An 18,478-nucleotide genomic window follows, 5' to 3' on the forward strand; every position below is an offset into this window, starting at 1 on the left:
AATCAGGAGCTCTTCACTTGCTCATAGAAAATCTCACCTTGGAGTTTACAAAGACTTATGGGTAGAAAAGCCACACAAAGTAATTTACTACACTGCAGCTATAGTCAGTAACTTTTTGTTTTTGGAACACTCTGGTAGCATAGTGCCTAAGGCACTCGACTGTTAACGAGAAGGCCGGCGTTTCAAACCCACCAGCCACTCCTCGGAAGGAAGGTTGGGCAATCTACTTCCATAGTGATACTGCCTCAGAAAACCAAGGAGGGGTCGCTATGGGTCCGGTCTGACTTGACAGCACATAACAATAACAACAACAATATTCAGCAAATTAAGATGTTATTTTTTAGTATACTGAGCTTTTCCACTAATGTATTTCATTGTAAAAGAGATGAGTTTGTAGCTAAATATATCCTAAATACCAGCTTTTATATGTTCATATTTTTGCATTTTTCATAAGTATAGGATAGAAAATTTTACCAACTATATATTTCATGGAAATAGAATGAAAAAATCAGATGCTGAATTCAATTTTACAGGCAATATGCTATTGAAAATTTGTATTAGGAGACCTGGGAATTCTTCTGGAAGATCTGGCCAAAGAGATAATGTACAGAGATGGAAAGTGAAATATATAATCTTGTAATTGTGAGACTGATGGAGGATATACAGCACTAAAAAATAAGCTCAACATTAAAATTACTATCTTCTCTACTGCTATTTTAAAGGTTAGATAATTAACTTAACTTAGGCACAGAAGACAGATGCTCTGGTACTGAAAAATAGCTATGAATTTCAGAGGATTTTTAAATTTTTTTGCATGTGTGTGCTTATTAATCAACTTAACCCTTTAGAGTACGCTACACATCTTCACTAAGAAGTGTAGCAAATGAATAGACAGGGTGCAGAGTTAAGAAGGGCACAGGGAGTGGAGGTCACGGGTGAGGAGGGAGGAAAGGGGTTAGGGTTGGGGATGGTAATTGGGGCATGAAACGAAATACACACAAACTGTTGAATGTAAAACAAATTTCGCTCTGTAAAGTTGCATCCAAAGCACTATTAAAAACATAAAAAATGAAAAAAAAGAAGTGTAGCCAAAAGTCCTTGATCTAAAGATACAATTTTGATTCAACACTTACAAACACTTTTCCTAGGAGGTAAATAGTTATAACAAGGGAATGATATAGGTTTTATAGAGCCAAAAAATACTCGATTTGGCATCCTCTTTAAGAAAAATAGTGAGAATTATGAACAGAAAAATAGGTAAATATGTGAATATATATTTACAATGAGGAGAGTCCGAACAAAATACAAATTTAAAAGACTGACAAATGCCACAAAATCAAGACATCTAGATAATGATCTTATTTATGGTAAATGTACTAATATTAATATTTTCCTACAGTTTTTGGCTGCATATTCTTAGTTATCTTGTCTTATGCAAGAACTTTATACTATTTCCTATAGAAAAGATAGAATGACGATTCAGTCTTCCTCTAGCATGGTTAACTGAAATGTGTATGTGTGTGTTTAAAGCATTGCTAGTTTGGCAAAGTTTCTTTTAGTTTTACAGCTCATTATTGATTATGTAAATTTGTAAAATAATTTTCAAATTTGGGCAAATATCTATCAGCTTCAATAACTTTATATGTTGTGGTATTGTGTATTCAACTGGTCACAAAGGTGCCAGAGACACCTTATGTCTCACAAGTTCAAAAGTATTTACTGATAAGAAAGATGTTTTCAATTGGTGGTGATGAAAATTGAGTCTTTTGTACAGTTTTGCACATCTCAGGTTTAAAGGAATTTTCCTCCAATTAAGTTTTGGCTTTTTACATTTCAGGCATTGTTTCTCTTTCACTACATACTTATTTCTTGGGTCAGGGCATGTGAGGCATGTTCTATCACTGTAAGATGCCTGGGCATGTACCTCCCCATAACACAGCACCTTGAATTCTCTAAGTGGACTGTGGCTAGGGGAGAATTCCTGTCAGCCATTTCTACACCAGGGGTCGATGTCATTGATACACATGGGTGATTGTTAACCATTGAAATCTATCCTGTAACACCCAAACTAAATGTATTCCCCAACTCAACTTGCCCTTAGCCATGTGTTCTGAACATCCTGGCCTTGCCATTACCTCTATTATGAGGGAAAGTTTGACAGAGTGGAGCCATGTTGTCTGTGGCTGTTTGGTGCTGCATTACCAGATATGAGGAGGTGCAAGAGAGAGTTTATGTCTCACATATTCAGAAGTATTTATTATCTGGCCCTCTGGTGTTGTAGTGCCTAAGGCATTTGACTGCTAATCAGAAGGCTGGCAGTTCAAACCCACCAGCCACTTCTGGGAAGACAGGTTGGGCAATCTACTTCCATATTGATACCACCTCAGAAACCCAAGTAGGCGTCACTGTGAGTGAGAGCCAACTCAACCGCAGTGAGGTTGGTTTTGTTTTTTTTTAATAGAAGTTGAATGTGCCTGTTTTTGTACAATGATCTCTTTAAATATAATAAAAGAGAGGTGTATGATTAAAAAAAACAATCTTTGATATGCTATTATACTTTAAAAAGCAAGTAGCCAAACAATATGCACAGTATTAATATTTTGGAATAATCCTTCAGTCAAAAAATCATTTATGATTTGGTTTAAGGATATGATTATATAAGCAGACCTAAGTCAATAAGGATATAAAACAGAATGTTAATAGTTTTGAGTTATAGGAGCAAAATGTAAAGAACAGGAGTCAGTTGTATTCACTTTTCAGTTTTTGAACTTGTCACATTGAACATAATTTAAAATCAAATTAAAAGTAATTAAAAAATGAAAACAAGTAATACAACTCATTGCCATCAAGTCGATTGTGACTCATAGCGACACTTTAGGACATAGTAGAACTGCCCTATAGGGTTTTCAAGGCTGTAAATATTTACCTAAGCAGACTGCCTGAGAAGCAGCTGGTGGTTTGAACTGCTGACCTTTTGTTTTAGCAGCCAAACGCTTAACCACTGTGCCACCAGGGCTCCTACAAGTCATATAAAGATGATACATTTTACCATTGTGAAAAATTGTTTACCTCTTCCTCTGCTGCCACTCCTATATCCACCCATCATCAACTAATACACCTATTCATATCAGTGCACATTTGACTTCTTGTTAAATTCCAACTCTTCCTCTTGGTTCCTTTTCTTCTTACTTAGTAGATAATTTAGTAAAAGCCTTCATATTTCTGAAAAAGCCTGTGTTTGCTCTCACTCTTAAATAACACTTTAACTGAGTCATAGACTCTATTGTCTTGTATGTTGTTTCCTCCTCCTCTCTTCTCTTGATAATATTTATTTTTTTTTTTAATCTTTGATACTCTGAAGTTCCCACATCCTCTGTTTAGGAATGAAAATATTTCCTTGTATCTTGCACTAAGTCACTATGGATTACTGTGCTATTTCCTGAATCAATTTTACCATATTTTCTTTTAACTCATTTCCTCCCATATTTTCTTTTAACTCATTTTCTCCCTAGTTTAGTATTTATCCATTGTACTTTTTTTTAAGAGCACTTTTTTAAATTGCAAATTCCTATTTGGTTCTGTTTAATATACAGCTATATCTGATTTGTATTCAGTATTTTGCTACATTGTTCATTGTCCTTGTTTATGAATATTACCCTTTCCTTTATATGCCTGACAGTTTTAACACAAGTTTATAAGTTTTGATACATTTGCAGATAACAGAGAATTTGATTAATAGCAATTTGAATCATAAAGCTTTTATTATTCACTAATGAGAAGCCTTTAGTATGGATTTCATTTTACTTGGATCCACAATCAATGCCCATGGAATCAGCAGTCAAGAAATCAAACACCAAAATGCATTGGGCAAGTCTGCTGCAAAAATCTCTCAACTGTTGGAGAGCAAAGATATCACTTTGAAGACTAAGGTGCACCTGACCCAAGCATTTGTGTTTTCAATAGCCTCATAGGCATATGAAAGCTGGGCAATAAATAAGGAAGACCAGAGAAGAATTGATGCATTTGAATTATGGTGTTGGGGAAGAATATTGAATAGACTATGAACTTCCATAAGAAAGAACAAATCTGTCTTGAAAGAAGTACAGCCGGAATGCTCCTTAGAAGTGAGAATGGCCAGACCTTGTCTTTGTACTTTGGTCATATTATCAGGAGGGACCAGTGCATGGAGAAGAATATCATGCTTGGTAAAGTAGAGGGTCAGCAAAAAAGTGGAAGACCCTTAAGAAGTCGGATTGCCACAGTGGCTGCAGCAATGGGCTCAAGCACAGGAAGAATTGAGGGTAGTGCAGGGCTGGGCAGTGTTTTGTTCTGTTGTGCACAGGGTCACTATGAAATTGGCATCTAACAACAACAAGAAGTCTGCAGCCCTGGTGGTGTAAATGGTTAAGTAATCTGCTGCTAAAACAAATATGGATGGTTCAAAGTCAGCTAGCAATTCCACAGGAGAAAGACCTGACATTCTGCTTCTGTAAAGTTTACAGCCAAGAAGACCCTCTGTTGATAGTTCTACTTGAGGAAGGCAGGCCAAGATTTGGGTTAGGGGTTCTATGAAGCCACCATGGGCCCTGCTTTCTCTTTTCCTTCAACTCTTCACATCAGAATGTTAGTACTCTCTCCACTCTCTTCTTGTTGTTGTTGTTAAGTGCTATCGAGCTGTCTTCGACTCATAGTAACCCAATGTACAACAGAATGAAACACTTCCCAGTCCTGTGCCAGCCTCATGATCCCTGCTATACCTGAGTTCATCATTGCAGCCCCTGTGTCAATCCATCTTGTTGAGGGCTTTCCCCTTTTTCATTGACCCTCCACTTTACCAAGCATGATATCCTTCTCCAGGGAATGGTTCTTTCTGACAACGTGACCACAGTAGGTGAGATGAACTCTGGCCATTCTCACTTCCAAGGAGCATTCCAGCTGCACTTATTCCAGTACAGATTTGCTAGTTATTTTAGCAGTCCATGTTACTCTCAGTATTCTTTGCCAACCCAACTCAAAAGCACCAACTCTTCTTCAGTCTTCCTTATTCATTGTCCAGCTCTCACATGCATAAGAGGCAATGGAAAATAACATGGCTTGGATTAGATGTGCCTCAGTCGTCAAGGAGACATCTTTGTTCTTCAGTACTTGAAAGAGGTCTTTTGCAGCAGATTTGCCCAATGCAATATGTTGTCTGATGTCTTGAGTGCTACTTCCATTGGTGTTGTTTGTAGAACCAAGTAATATGAAGTCTTTGACAACTTTTAACTTTTCTCCATTTATCATGATGCTGTTTATTGTTCCAATTGTGAGAATTTTTGTTTTCTTGATATTGAGGTTTAATCCATACTGCAGACTATAGTCTTCAATCTTCATCAGTAAGTTCTTCAAGTCATCCACACTCTCAGCAAGCAAAGTCATGTCATCAGCATATCTCAGGTTGTTAATGAGTCTTCCTCCAATCTGATGCCATGTTCTTATTCATATAATCCAGCTTCTTGGATTATTTGTTCCAGAAACAAATTCGGTAAGTATAGTGAAGGGATACAACCCTGACACACTCCCTTCTTGCTTTTAAACCATGCAGTACCCCTTTGTTTGTACCTGCTGGTCTATGTACAGGTTCTTCATGAGTACAATAAAATGTTCTGGAATTCCCATTCTTCCCCATGTTATTCACAATTTATTATGATTCACACAATTGAATGCTTTTACATAGTCAATAAAATATAAGTAAACACCTTTCTGGTATTCTTTGCCTTCAGCTAAGATCCATCGGACATTAGCAATGATATTCCTCATTCCATGTCCTCTTCTGAATCCAGCTTGCATTTCTGGAAGCTTTTGTCAATATACTGCTTCAACCATTTTTGAATTATCTTCAGTAAGATTTTACTTGCATGTGATATTAATGATATTGTTTGATAATTTCCACATTCTGTGGGATCACCTTTTTTGGAATGAGTACAAATATTGATCTCTTCCAGTCAGTTGGCTAGGTAGCTGTCTTCCAAATCTCTTGGCATAACCAAGTGAGTGGCTCGAGCAGGGCATAAATTTGTTGAAACACCTCAATGGGTATTCCATCAATTCCTGGAGCTTTGTTCTTCACCAATTCCTTTAGTGCAACTTTGACTTCTTTCTTCAATACCATTGGTTTTTGATCATGTGCCACCTCTTGAAATGGTTGAACATCAACCAATTCTTTTTGGTATAGTGACTGTGTGTTCCTTCCATCTTCTTTTGATGTTTCTTGCATAATCCACTATTTTGGCCATAGAATCTTTCAATACTGCTACTTCAGGGTTAAATTTCTTCCTTAGTTCTTTCAGTTTGATAAATGCTGAGCATGTTCTTCCTTTTGATTTTATAACTCCATGTCATTGCATATTTCATTATAATAATTGACTTTATCTTCTTGAGATGCTCTTTGAAATCTTCTCTTCAGCTCTTTTATCTTGTCATTTCTTCCATTTGCTTTAGCTACTCTGTGCTAAAGGGCAAGTTTCAGAGTCTCTTTTGACATCCATTTTGGTCTTTTCTTCCTTTCTTGTCTTTTTAATGACCTCTGGCTTTCTTCATGAATGATGTTCTTGATGTTATCCCACAGTTCCTCTGATTTTTGGTCATTGGTATTCAGTGCATCAAATCTATTCTTCAGATGGATTCTAAATTCAGAAGTGACATGATCAAGAACATATTTTGGCTCTTGTGGACTTATTTTAATTGTCTTCAGCTTCAACTTGAACTTGCATATGAGCAGTTGATAGTCTGTTCCACAATCAGTTCCTGGCCTTGTTTTGGCTGAATATAATGAGCTTCTCCATCTCCTCTTTCCACAGATGTAGTCAGTCTGATTCCTGTGTACTCCATCTGGCTAATCCATGTGTATAGCCACTATTTGTGTTGTTGACAAAAGATATTTGCATGAATAAGCTGTTGGTCTTGAAAAATTCTATCTTGTTTCTCTGGTGTTATTTCTATCACCAAGGCCATATTTCCCAACTACCAGTCATTCTTCTTTGTTTCCTACTTTTGCATTCCAATCACTAGTGATAATAAACACCTCTTGATTGCATATTTGGTCAATTTCAGATTGTAGAAGTTGGTAGAAATCTTCAATTTTCTCATCTTGAGTTTGGTGGTTGGTGCGTAGATTTGAATATTGGTAGTATTAACTGGTCTTTCTTGTAGGTGCATAGATATTATCCTATAATGACAGCAGTGCTTCAGGATATATCTTGAAACATTCTTTGTAATGATGAATGCCATGCCATTCCTCTTCAATTTTTCATTCCTGGTATAGTAGATCATATGGTTGTCTGATTCAAAATGGCCAAAATCAGTCCATTTCAGCTCACTAATGCCTAGTATATCGATTTTTATGCATTCCATTTCATTTTTGACAACTTCCAATTTTCCTAGATTCATACTTTGTACATTCCATATTCTGAATATTAATGGATGTTTGCAGCTGTTTCTTCCCATTTTTAGTCATGCCACGTCAGCAAATGGAGGTCCCAAAAGCTTTACTCCATCTATATCATTAAGGTCAGTTCTACTCTGAGAAGGTAGCTCTTCTCCAGTTTTATTTTGAATGCCTTCTGATCTGAGGGCCTCATCTTCCAGCAGTATATTGGACAATGTTTTAGGGCTATTTATAAAGTTTTCCAGTCATATATCAGAGAGTATTTCACTGCTATTCATAAGGTTTTCATTGGTCAATTCTTTGGGAAGTGGAGTCTTACTTTGGAAGCTCAGCTGAAACCTGTCCAACATGGGTAACGCTGCTGGCATTTGTAACACTGGTGGCATAGCTTCCAGCCTCATAGCAACACTCAAGCCACCATACAACAACAAACTGACAGACAAGTTTGTCTCCCTTAGTTGTTCCACACTGCTCTGCTCACTTCCTGGCCTCCCTTAAAGCTGCTCCAAACCTTGCACCCAGTTCACCTTCTGGTCCTATCTTCAAACTCCTCCAAAACACCCCCACACCCTGCTCACCTTCCGGGCCTCCCTTAAATCTGCTCCAAAATCCCTCCATGCCTGGCACACCTTCTGGGCCATCCTTAAAGCTGCTCCAAAACACCCCTGTGCCCAGCTCACCTTCCAGGCTGCCCTTAAAGCTGCTATAAAACACCTCTGTTCCTGGCTCACCTTCTGGGCCACCCTTACAGCTGCTCCAAACCCCCCACACACACCACTCTTTTCTTAAGAGTCATAAAATGCCTTCCTTAACTCATACCTTGTCCTCATGTGAGAGTCAGGTGCAAAGCAATAAGTAAACAGGGCAGTGTCAAAAAATATTTCTGTTTTCTAATTAGAGGAGAAAATTCTACAAGTAGGTCCAGTAATCTTCTCCTCATATCTTTTTCATGAGAGCTGGGCCACATACACACATACATAGACCAATGACTAGCAAACAGGAGCTAATGATGCCCACTGGGGTATGGAAAAAGGAATATGTCATATAGACAGCAACCAGAAATTTCATCACTTTCCTTTCGTTTTTTTTTTTCTTTCTTTCTTTCTTTGCATGCTCTCCTCTCTATGCTGTCTAGTGGGTTGTCTTCTTCTGCCCCAATGTTCAGTACCAACTCCTAGGATAATGGTTTGCATTATCTTTAAGGAATTAGAATTTAATTATTTTATGACTGGGAGATTTAGTTCACTGAGGAGAAAACATTGCCCAAGACAAGCCTCTTAAACCTTGGAGGTAGTACATAGTCTTAAGAATTCTTTTATATAAGTTAGGGTGCCTGAATGCAGTCTCATATCACATTCTTGTTTTTCTTCTATATGCTTCCAAAACCTCTATCCATATTTCCTCCTTTTTTTCTGGACTTCAGAAACGTTTATCAGCAAATTAAGCAAATTGAAATAAGGCAGGAGGGCATATTAGGCCCTGTCCATGTATTAGACACTGTGAGACCTTCTAAGTATCTCAATTATGGGCCAGACTTTTTGGGAATCACCTCCTAGTTTAATAAAATGCTGTGTACACAAATATCAGTATATGAATACCAAAGAAAGAGTGCTGATCGTTATCTTCTTTCAGCTTTGGATAGGATGAGATTTTTTTACCTGGTCTTGAAAAATAAAAGAAGGGCTCTTACATGGCCATATCCTGTACCCAGAGTGATAATTGAGTACTAGCTCCAGCTGTTCAAGTTTCCACCCGCAGCAGCATGGCATCAAATCACAGGGCTTTAATGATTCCTGAAGAACAGATTGTTTAACCTTGGCTGCAGTAAGCCCCGGTGACATTATGTATTGCGGTTTTATAATTTTATTACTTTTCTATTTTCCAAATGGTGATTTTCACTTCACACTTTGGGTTGTTTTGACACAAGATTTGAATCTCAAGATTTTGAAACACTTTATTTGAGGCTCCTTAATATTTTGAGTTAATGGTTATCATTAAAAAGTGTTTGATTATAGCATCATATTTCAGTAGGTATGTCATGAAAAATATCCCTGCTGCCATTGCCACTCGGCTCAAGTTGAATGGCTTGGATAGGTTTGTCATCTCATAATCTCAGTGATTTAAAAAAGCAGATGAATCTTATATGAGAGCCAGGACATCTACACAGCAATACAACACTTAAAACCAAACTTTAACATTTTGTCAGTTGCAAGTAGGAAATACGCATATAAAGAAGAGAACCTGGAATTCTCTTTTATACTGATTTACTTGACATTAAGATTTTTAAGACTTTTCTTTACAATTTTCATTACAACTGTCTGTAATAAATAACACAAATAAGATGCTGCACTATGTAATTTTTTTTTTTTCCTATAAAGTGAAAAAACATCACTTTTGGTGTGAAAGATTCTGAATTGACTTTCCCATAGTTTATGATGTGATAGCCATGGCAGCAAAATATCTACCACCAGAATTTGCAGGAAAGAAAAAATCTATTTATGTTACTACATAGATAATATATATTTTTTATTTATTTCTATCACTCATTGTTAGAGCCCATATTCCTGAGCATAGCCCAAGAAACCCATGCATCCATTCTAGACCCTGCCAGCTCTCCAACCTTCTCTGTCTCTATTTCTTCCTGTAAGCCAGCCATTTTTGAACTCCTTCCAGGCTCAAATTTAGTGTATTCACTCTTACTTCTTTATCTTTGGAGTTCCTTTTCTCTGTAATATTGTTCCCCTACTTGCCGGAAGGAAGGTTGGGCAATCCTACTTCCGTAGTGATACTGCCTCGGAAACCCAAGGAGGGGTCGCTATGAGTCGGGGCCGACTCCACGGCACATAATAACAACAACAACAACTTGCATTTCACCTGGAAAATTCCTATATAAATTTCAAGGTAATGGAAATATCATCTTCTGTATGAAACCTTCCACACTGTGTCCTTTCCACTTGTAAGCATATGTGCCTGTAACCCCTTGTGTAATTTAGTTTACTTAGGGGTAAGAATCTGGGTCTTATTCATCTTGGCTTCATTGTACCCCTAACAGGGTACATAATGGGAAAGCAATAAGCTGATGGCTAATAATGTCCAGTTATAAGTGTTCTCTGTAGCAAAGGACTATACTGAGAGAGATACTGTTTTGTTTACCTTCCCGGAAAGGGTCTAGGGGCCTTGAAAATAACCATTGTGTGCGTGACATTTTGCAAAAAAGCAGATCTGTTCATCAGTGATGATTGAGATAAATAGTGAGTCTGCATGCTTTGCGGGAGTACATCTGGAAAGCCCCTTCCTGTACCCTCCTTTCCTTAAAGTAATGACTGCAGTACATGTCACTAAATGACCATGACAGCTTTATGTTGTCTACATGTGTGAGTAAAATTGACTACTGTGAAGACTGTATGGGAGGATGGCTGTGTTTACTAAGAGAATCAGTTCACCCTGTTTTCATGACAACTGTTCTTTTCTAGTCTCCAACTCTGTTTGGAGAGCTTAGTATCAGATTTTTTTTTTTTTTTTAAAAAAGGAGAATAGAAAAGGAAAGGAAAAGGTGTTGGATTTCAGGGAACAGTGAAAGGAAGGCATGTCTGAGTTTCTGAGTGACAGCCAGAATCTTCTTAGTTGAATCCAGGTAATGTCTATGCCTTTGACCGGTACCCAGCCCCACATTGAAGCTGTGGGACGTTGCCCCAGAAGCATGGTTCTGTTGCCACTGTGTACTGAAAACACGTTAGGTGCTTATGGTGCTCCTGGGGAGGGGAGCACATAACATTTGATTTGTAAGTTACCTTTCCCTTCATTAGATTTAGGTGATAGGATTTTGTTAGGAAGACCATAGTTGCATTTGAGTCGTACACAGTATAAACTTGTCTTTAGTTTAATGCAGATAAATATGGTTAAATTTAATAACATTTGTACTTGTATCTGTATATACATTGGTTAGTATGCACACCTTTTTTTTTTTTTTACTTTGTATTGTGATTTGGGTGAAAGTTTACAGAGCAAATTCATTTTCCATACAGCAGCTCACATAACTTTGTCTCATGACATTGCATGCAATTTCCCACAATGCAACAGCTCCCCTTCCACTTCCTCCCCATAGTATCCTCTTCCCTGTGTCCTTCCCTCCCATGAATTCCTGCCTCCTGAGCTTCTCCTTGTGCATACACAGCCCTTCTATTCTCATGATTGATCTCTCCAAGGAGTATGTCTACTTAATGTAAATGTTCAGCTCATATGGCGGAGTGCCTAAGCATTTGACTGCTAACCAGAAGGCTGCCAGTTCAAACCAACCAGCCCCTCCTCAGAAGAAAGACTGGGTAATCTACTTCTGTAGAGATGCTCCCTCAGAAACGCACGGAAAGGTCGCTATGAGTTGGATTTGACTTGATGGCAGAGTTTGTTTTGTTTTTGATTGTTTGGCTGGAAGCCACAGAAGTGGGTTCAATTCCAGACCTGAAGTGCAGCTAGGATTCATGGTATCAGGGGTTCCACCAGGGTCTATCAGACCAGCAAACCTGGTCCTTTTGTGTGTGTGTGTGTGTGTGTGTGTGTGTGATTTTGAGTTTTATTCTACATTGTTCTCCTACTCTATCTGGGATTTCCAAGTGGTTGACAGTGGTAGCTGGGCACCATTTCTTCTGGTCTAATAGTCATATAGGCTGAAGAATGCATGGTGTACCAGTCCATTGGACTAATTGTTTCCCTGAATCTTTAGTTTTCTTTCTTTGCTCTGGATGAGGAGAGACCCATCATTGCATCTGGAGTTCCACTCACAAGCTTTTCCCAGTTGCTATTCATCAAAATATGATGTGGAAGAATGATTTCATGATGTCATGCCAACCAAACCTGATGTGGCCCGTGACCATGGTCCTGAGCCCACAGGTCCAATCACTCACTCCCTCTGGGTACCTGGCTGTGTCCAAGAAGTGACTACAACCTTGTCCCTTTACAAATAATACATGTAGAAACATTGCCCGCCAATCCTATACATAGTCATGGGTACAGTATCCCCTACATAGACATGCCTAATAGTTCAGCCTGTCCAGCCATCTATCCGCCCATAGGTCAATGTTTACATTCACTGACACCACAGTACTGTATGTACAAAAGGGTTCATCTTTGTTGTCTGTACCTCTCATGCACCTCTCTATGTCTTCTTCTTCCTCAGTGCCACCATGTTTATCACTCACATTTGGTACATTGCCCTTCCCTTCACCCAAATCAATACTTGTCTCTACCTATCTAACAGTGTTCTCTGCCCTCCCCTTCTACCCCTGGTAATCAACAAAGAAAATTTCCTTCCATATAGAAACCTTTCCTTGACTTTTTACAATAACAGACTAATACAATGTTTGTCCTTCTGTGACTGACTTATTTAACTCAGCATAATGTCCTCTAAGTTCATACACATTGTACAGTGCTTTTTAGATACTACATTATTCTTTAGGATTGCATAGTATTCCATTGTGGTTAGTATACACATGTTTTTCCATTTTGTCAGCAGAGAGAGCATATAAGCAACAATACTCCAATTGTAATGAGGACACCTAGTACCCAGATCTTGCTTTGCAGTACCATTTTCCAGTGGAAGAACCAAAAGTTGCTTAGAGAAAGGGCTGATTGTATAGCTCTTTGTGGCCAAAGCTAGGACAATTTAAGCAACAAAATAAAGGAGTATTGCATTTGACTCATAGTGACCCCTCCTTGGGTTTCCACGGTGGTATCTCTATGGAAATATATTGCCCAGTCTTCCTTCTGAGGAGTGGCTGATGGGTTTGAACCACCAGACTTCTGGTTATCAGTCAAATGCCTTAAGCACTATGCCACCAGAACTCCTGTTAATCATCTGTAGTATAAGATACATATTCATAGTCCATGCTGAAATATAACTCACTGCCATTGAGTCGGATCCAACTCATAGCAACCCCTCCTTGGGTTTCTGAGATGGTATCACTACGGAAGTAGATTGCCCAATCTTCCCTCTAAGGAGTGGCTGGTGGGTTTGAACTGCCAGCCTTCTGGTTAGCAGTCAGATGCCTTAGGCACTATGCCACCAGATCTCCCATGCTGAAATATATGGAGTTAATAATAAATGAAAATAAATGGTTGAATAAATAAATGAGGGAGAATAGACAAATCTTCCATGAAGAAAAAAATTATCAGTAATTTATACAGATACTCTGCCTTCAAGGAAATGGAACATAACTCCCCACTTCTTAGGTGTGGGCTGCATGTAGTGAATTCCTTCTAAAGAGTACAGATTAGAAAGCTAGGGAAAAAAGAGTAACTTTACTGTGAAGAAACCTAGCAAACACTTCCTCTTCCAGGTGACCCTTAGTAATAAGTCTTCTTGATTGTATGTGTGTCGTATGTTGATTGTATATATGATGTAGTAAAGGTGGTTCTTTACATTTTTGGTCTTCCTGCCTAAATCCTGTAACTCTTGTCTAATTAAAAAAATGGTATCTTGCAAATGAAGTCATGACAAAACGTCAGACAAATCTGAGTTGAGGGGCATCCTACCAAATACCTGACCAGTACTCCTCAAAACTCTCAAGCTCATTAGAAGCAAGGAAAGTCTGAGAATTATTGCAGCCAAGAGGAGTCTAAGGTGGTAGGATGACTCAATGTAATATGCTATCCTGAATGGAATCCTGAAAAGAAGAAAAGACATTAGGTAAAAGCTGATAACATAAATAAAGTATGAATTTTAGTTTTAAACCAAATAAACACTTTTTTTTTTCTTTTTTAAGAATGACAGTCTTTTTCGATCACCTCCGAACTCCAACAGCATTCAGTATGAATTGGATGAATACACCTCACTCTCTTAAGAAATCATTAGCGATTTAGTGGCCAGAATTTAATTTTTTTTTTTAAATTCCTGTTAGGCTTATAAAATCCTTCTGTATATTCCTCTTTTTTTTTTTTTTTTTTATGTTGCTGAAAGTTTCCAATAGTTCCAAACAGAAAACATTATGTTCTGAAACCACAATAGATAAAGAACCTAAATTCTTAGAATAAAGTAACAGTTCTTAAAAGGAGAAAGAATTTACTTAATGATCCATAAAATTTCCATCAAAATATGGATATTTGAGAAATGATATTTTAACATCCCTCTTAGCAAAATACTATTCATCCAAATAACAAATAAGAAAATATTATTTTTAAATTGGCATATTAGTTAGGTTCGAACTTAAATGTTTAAGAAATCCTTCCCTACCTCTCATTTCAGTTTATTTCAAGCAGGCAGTATTCAACACAGGCATTTCTGTTCAGAAGACTGTTCATCAGGATCACAGCAGTGAAAATACCCAGATATTTTCAATCTCATGGCTTGACTATTTGCTAGAGTTTTGAAGTCTACCCCTTGTACCCACTCTGATGCAGTGAAAGGAGAATGAGAGAGAAGAAATGGGGGGGGGGTAGAGAAAGGACTCAGATAAAGATTTTTTGGATCAGGCCTGTAAGGGGTGTCTCTTACTCCAACTCATACACACTCACACACAAAAACACAGTTCTTTGGATAATATATATTTTTAATGAAGCATTATCCTTCTTAGAATATCTTATTTTAATTGCTTACTAATTCTTTAACTCAGATGATTAATCAAGAGCCAGAATTAACATTAGAGCTTAATAAATATTGTTGTGAAATCATATTAATAGGTTCTTATTGTTTTTAAGTAAATAAGACTTTTAGGAAATGATTTTAGGAAATAGATGTTCGTGAATCATAGTCTATTAGTATTTTGTTGTTGTTATAATTCGAAGTCCTTGGTTTGTCTAGAACTGAGAATGGCATGCTAGCTATTATATGCAAACAGGATATTCTGAACCTTGTGTATGTACTTTACATTTTTCGGATAGTGGTGAGAAATTTGTGCTTATCTATTTCCTGTGTGATTATGACTATTACATTTCCTGAGAAGCTCGCCAAGATTATCCATGTACACAAATACACCTACAAGTAGCCAGCTAAGAGCTTTAACCAGTAATCCAGGAAGGAGACTAGTGAGTGAAACTATTAGGACCCCTGTGCTTCCATACTCTTTGTAAGAGTCACCTCCCACCTCTCCATCCTTTCATAGTACATAATGATCATAATACCATTCTGAAATACCCTAAGCCTTAAATTTGCATGAATTTGTTCATAAAAAAACATCAGAATCTTTACAGAGTTATCATAAACCAAAAAAGCCAAACTCACTGCTGTCCAGTCAGATCCAAGTCAAAGCGAAGCCTCCTTGGGTTTCCGAGGCAGTATCACTACGAAAGTAGAGTGCCCAATCTTCCTTCTGAGGAGTGGCTGGTGGGTTTGAACCACCAGCCTTCTGGTTAGCAGTCAGCTGCGTTAGGAACTATGCCACCAGAGCTCCTCAGAGTTATCATAGTTCTGTCTTGTCTACAGATCAAGTGTGAGGATTAAGAAAATTATTAAAGTATTAGAAGTTCTGTTTTAAGTAACTCATTTTCATTTATGTAAACAACTATGTACAAAAGTTATTGGATGCATGTATATATAAATTCTATAAATAAACATTGTTTTTCTCTAGAAGTTATTCTTTTTGTGATTGACAATAAGTGGAAGAAAAGAAAATGAGTTCAGGTTGAAAAATACATAAAAGGAGTAGATTAATTTTACCATAATTTTCCTTTGTTTATTTCAAACTTTGCAATAAAAGTTTGAGCTTTGACAAAAGTGACAAAACATTCTCAGTAGCATACTGAACAGTATTTTCATAATTTGGCTTTAATCAGTTATTAAAGAATTCCTGAAACACAGGGAAAGCATTCCTTCCTCGCTTTCTCCCTTCCTCACTTCCTAGCTTCCTGTCTTCCTCCCTTCCTGACTTCCTCCCTTCCTGACTTCCTCCCTTCCTGACTTCCTCCTTCTCTCCCTCCCTCCTTTTCTGCCTTCCTTCCAACCTTCCTTTCTTCCTTATTCCTTCCTTTCTTCCTTTTTCCCCTTTTTCTTTTTCTTCCTCCTTCCTTCTTCTCTCGTACTTACTACTACCCTTAACATAAGAATATGTCATGTTTGGTCTACATGAATACATGATTTTATTTTTTTAATCAAGGTGAAAATATACAAAACAAAACATACATCAATTCATGCGTTTCTACATGCATCATTCAATGGCACTGGATACAATCTTCTTGTTGTACAACCCTTATCTTTATCTGTTTCCTAATTATTCTACCACCATTAATGCAAATTCAGTACCTCCCAAACAGCAACCCAAAGGGGGTCACTATGAGTCGGAATTGCCTCGATGGCAGTGAGTTTGAGTTTTTGTGTGCGTATGTGTTAGCAGGATCGTTAATATTTGTGTTCCAAACTGAATGGACCTTCCCGCTACCCAGTGCCATGAACCACAGCATATCTCCCAGGTAGCAGCACCTCAGCAATGCTTGCTTTCTAACCAGGGCATGTTACATAGCTAGTCATTTTCATGTATGCACTGCAACCATTTTTAAATAGTGAAGGAGCTGCTAACACTTTTCTCCTGAATGTTTAGGACCCTTTCTTTTCCTTATCCTTCTCATCCTTCCTTCATTTCCCTTTTCTTTCCTTCTACTCTTTTTCAAGGGAACTTCCTAAATGTGTTCTAATTTTTTCTTTGTATCAAATATGAGGAAAGGTCCAAGAAAGTCTAGTCTAAAAAAGTAAAGATAATTCCCTGATTTCTGGATTAGAAAAAAGGATAGACACTTTAAAGTAAAAAAAGAGAAAGAGATTATAGATTCAGCTGAATATGAAAATAGCTATATTCATTAAGTATAGCTATGCAAACGCTGTAAATTTGGATAAGCAGGGAAAGATATTTGAGTTTCATTAGGCTTTTTTCCTCTACAGTTAGCAAATACCTCACCTTCTAAAATTACTTCAATTGTGATTCACCTACAATAAGCATGTAATTAAAATTTAAGAATGTTTACCAGGTGAGGGAAGTTGATGAAATGAGTCAGGAGAAGGGTTAGAGAAATGTGAAAAGAAGGACAACTCAGAGAACACATTACAATTTGGACGATGTTTTAAGAAAGGTAAAGTGAAAGAAGATTTCAGTCATAGATGCAATAGGTTCAAGTCCGGCATGTATAAACTATGTCACCAAGATTTTTTTGGTGTTTGGCATTCATTTATTCATATATTCATTTTGTATTTATTTAAAACCTATTGTGCTTTTACTCCCATACCAGACCATGGGAGGAGAATGCTAGGGAAACAGATTCAGTAATCACAAAGCTTTTACTCTAGAGAAAGATTGAAATAAAACATAATTAACTCTGATGAGAATTATGAGAAATTTCAAGATTTAAATTTGGGTCAAGACAGGGGAAGCCCACTAGAAGAAAAAGAAGGAACAAACAGAATCTTAAGTAAAAGAGCAGAGAGAGAATTGTCTTAGAAATTGAAGGAGGAAAAAGAATACCAACATAGATTCAGGCCTTTACAATGTCAGATGCTGCAGAGACTTAAACTAAGAGAATGTCTGAGATGTATTCATTAGTATTAAGAAAAAACAAGTTGGTTGGTACCATGGTGAGCAGGTTTGATGGGATGGTCAGAGTGCAGTGACATTATGCAGTATTGTAGGGTGAATGGGAAGTGAAGGCTGAAGCAAATGAGTGTGGAGTGAGAAATTGTTGATACTTTTTTCTAGAAGCTGAATACTGACAGGAAGATATGAGACCATACCTAGTAGACAATGGGCTACAATTCGGAGTCCTGAAATCAACTCTTACATTTATGGTCATTTGATTTTCAACAAGGGTGCCAAGACAATGGTAGAAAGATTTGTCTTTTCAGCAAATGGTATTGGATCTACTGTTGTTGTTTGTGCCATCAAGTTGGACCCAACTCATAGCGACCCCTCCTTGGGCTTCCATGGCATTGTCACTAGAGAAGTAGATTGCCCAATCTTCCTTCTAAGGAATGATTGGTGGGTTTGAACTGTCAGCCTTCTGATTAGCAGTCAAGTACCTTAGGCACTACGCTACCAGAGTTCCTATAGGATATACTACACGTGGAAAAGAACAAATTTG

Source organism: Orycteropus afer, unplaced genomic scaffold (genome assembly GCF_000298275.1).
Source record: "Orycteropus afer afer isolate SDZICR_OR568_19922 unplaced genomic scaffold, OryAfe1.0 scaffold00186, whole genome shotgun sequence".
Taxonomy (NCBI): Eukaryota; Metazoa; Chordata; class Mammalia; order Tubulidentata; family Orycteropodidae; genus Orycteropus; species Orycteropus afer.